Raw genomic sequence first — 3,665 nt, 5'->3', positions numbered from 1 at the left:
AGGCCCGGCCCCACCCCGGGACCCGCCCCCCCGCCTCAAGGCCGGACCCAGCCTGCACCCCGGGTTTAATTTGCGGCTGGAACAAAGCGGGGGACGCAGGGAGGACACGAGAGGCGGACTGCCATCTAGTGAAAGAGGCCGGAGACCGCGAGCCCAGCGAGAAGTTCTTCCCAGCAAAGTATCGGCTCTAACGCCCAGTAGATTAGAGCAAGGCTTCATCTCAGACTGCAGTGTGCACGTACTCACCTGGCCAGCATGTCCAGTGCGCATTCTGAATCCGTGGGTCCGGGCCGGGGTCTGAGAATCAGCATTTCTAACCAGCTCCCAAGTGATGGTGGCGCTGCTGTTCTATGGAATAGCCTAAAGAGGGGTTGTTTGGGGTGTGTGTGTGTGTGTGTGTGTGTGTGTGTGTGTTGGGGCTTTTTTTTTTTGGTGGAAGGAGGGAGAAATTTCACTGATTTGTTATATTACAAATTAGAGTTTTCCTAATTAATGAAAAATGTTGAATTATGGTATTTCCTTCTAAATATTTACCTGAATATATTCTTGCTTTGGAAGAACAAAGACAGTTTTGATCAATTTCCTTCATTCTCAATTTCTTCTATCTTCCTGCAACGTCCTTTCCACTCACACTCCCCTTCCCATCCCATTTCCCATCTAATGCCACAGTAACTAGGCCTACCCTACATATGGGAAACACTAAGTGATTTGAAAATGAGTTAATACACACACTCTCAAATCAATTGGATCAATAGGTGTTTCAGTGAGTCCCAACCTGTTTTTCAAAAGATTACTTTTCACTACTTGCCTGTGGCCTTTTGCATTGCAGCCAGACAGAATAAGTGACTCTATGCTTCTATATAAAGCCTGTGCGGTCCTCCCACTGTGTCTGCCTTTACTGTTCTCTCCACCTGTCATAGCCTTCCATCCATCTCTGCATTCAAGCTTGAGCTTTATCTGTTCCACCCTTACGGCACAATTAAATTCAGCAAATACTTGGCATGTATCAAGTACCTATCAAGAAACTGCAGTAAGTGCCGAATGATGCTTTTGTTTGGAAATGTTACGTTTTCCCCTGTTAAGGCAAGTACCATCTCTGACTCATCCTTACCTGGCTCCACAATTCCCATCATTGTATTAGGGCCATGTCCACCTATATGAATGAATGAATGAATGAATGAACAAATGAATCTTGGAATACACCTCAGGAGTAATAAGCATGGATACCCTGTCCAGCATTAGTAATCTCTATCAACAACCAAGCTATTATCTTCCATTTACCTCTAGGATTGGGGCACTAATTTCCTTCATTTTATTTCTCAGATATTTTAACTGAGAATTTAATTCTTCTCACTTTCTGGATGCCAGCAAGATTCTTTGTACATATATCCCAACAACACACCCTTCCTTCTCTTCTCCTCTTGTGATTCAAAAATGAAAAGACATTTACAGATGCACTAAATTTTAGAGGCAATGCATAATGCCCTTAGGAAGTGTTCGCTTTCTTCTCTTCACTAAGTCAAGGCTCGGTTCATGACTGTCAACTAGATCTGGGGAGACACACACCAGCAAGTGCTATCATTGAAAATTAGGATCACATCTCTCTTCCACCTCCTTTTTTCAAAACTCTCTCTTAGTTCTGCTCAACAGGCAATCAGGAAAAAATGAATTTTGATGGGGCAGAGCAGGAAGAGATAAAATTAAATTAATCATATAAAAGCACATCCTATATAATAAAAGGCTAATATGCAAATTGTCCCCTCGACCAGGAGTTTGACTTGGAGTTCTACCAGGGGGCAGGGCTGGCCAACTGCCTGAGGCCCCTCCCCCTGGTTGGCCCCGCTCCCAGTCGGCCCCCCAATCCCGATTGGGGGCAGGGTCAGCTGGCCAACTACCCACATCCCTGATTCCCAGCCAGCCCGCCAGATCAGCCACGATCGGGGCGGGCCGGCGAGACCCCAACAGTACATGAATTCCTGCACTGGGCCTCTAGTTTCATATATAAAAGAATTAAATGAATTGCCCTAACCAGTTTGGCTCAGTGGATAGAGCGTCGGCCTGTGGACTCAAGGGTCCCAGGTTCGATTCCGGTCAAGGGCATGTACCTTGTCTACACGATGGAATACTATGCTGCCGTCCCATTAACAAAAGAAAGGATATGTCTTTAAATTTAAAGTGGTTTCTTCTAGACATATATAGTTGGGCATTTTTAAGTCATGTGAATGGTCTCCATCTTCTAAATAATGCATTTAGGTCTCTCATATTTGAAGGGATTATTGCTATACTTGCATTAATATCTACCATATTTTTAACTCTTTTCTATCTGTTCTTGTTTGTCTGTTTCTTCTTACTGTTTTCCATTCTTTTCTTCCTTCTCTGGTTTTAATTGAGCATTTATATGATTTCATGTTTTTGCTTTTTTTAGTATATTGATCTCATTTTTAAAATGGTTTTGTGGTCCCCTAACTGGTTTGGCTCAGTGGATAGGGCGTCGGCCTGCGGACTCCAGGGTCCCAGGTTCAATTCCAGTCAAGGGCATGTACCTTGGTTGCGGGCACATCCCCAGTAGGGAGTGTGCAGGAGGCAGCTGATCGATGTTTCTCTCTCATCGATGTTTCTGGCTCTCTATCCCTCTCCCTTCCTCTCTGTAAAAGATCAATATTTTTTTTAAAAAATAATAAATAAATGAATCATATATGAAAGCATATATAAAAACTGCAAAGCACTATAAAAATTTAAATATACTCACTGACTTCAGGACACCTTGAACCAATTCCATATTAAAAGTGGCAGAGTTATGTTCATAGCAGCACAATTTACCATAGCTAAGATTTGGAAACAGCCTAAGTGCCAATCAGCAGATGAGTGGATTAAAAAACTGTGGTACATCTACACAATGGAATACTATGCTGCAGTAAAAAAGAAGGAATTCTTACCATTTACAACAGCATGGATGGAACTGGAAAGCATTATGCTAAGCGAAATAAGCCAGTCAGAGAAGGATAATATCACAAGATCTCACTCTTTTGTGGAATATAATGAACAACATAAACTGATGAACAAAAACAGATCCAGAGACAGAGAAGCATTGATCAGACCGTCAAACCTCTGAGGGAAGGTAGGGGAGGGTGGGGGCAAGGGGGAGAGATCAACCAAAGGACTTATATGCATGCATATAAGCCTAACCAATGGACACAGACACCAGGGGGGTGAGGGCATGAATGAGGGGGGGGGGTTGGGGGGGAGGCAATTGGGGGATAAGGACACATATGTAATACCTTAATCAATAAAGAAAATATATATGGTAGAGTTGCCCCAGCTGGTTTGGCTCAGTGGATGGAGCGTTGGCCTGTGGACTGAAGGGTCCCAGGTTCAATTCTGGTCAAGGGCACATGCCCAGGTTGTGGGCTTGATCCCTGGGGGGGGCCGTGCAGGAGGCAGCCGATCAATGATTCTCTCTCATCATTGATGTTTCTATCTCTCTCTCCCTCCCTTCCTTTCTGAAATCAATAAAAAAAATTTTTTTAAGTGGCAGAGTTTGCAAATGGTCAATTCTGCTTTTCAAATGACTTATCAAAGGCCTCAAAGGTGGTGATTAAAGCAAGGACTGGAATTACAGCATAGGTACAAATGACCTGTGCTTAGGATATCCTCAGTGAATGCTA

Source organism: Myotis brandtii, unplaced genomic scaffold (genome assembly GCF_000412655.1).
Source record: "Myotis brandtii unplaced genomic scaffold, ASM41265v1 scaffold470, whole genome shotgun sequence".
Lineage (NCBI taxonomy): Eukaryota > Metazoa > Chordata > Mammalia > Chiroptera > Vespertilionidae > Myotis > Myotis brandtii.
The sequence above is the reverse complement of the archived record's forward strand: the minus strand, read 5'-3'. Positions refer to the sequence as shown.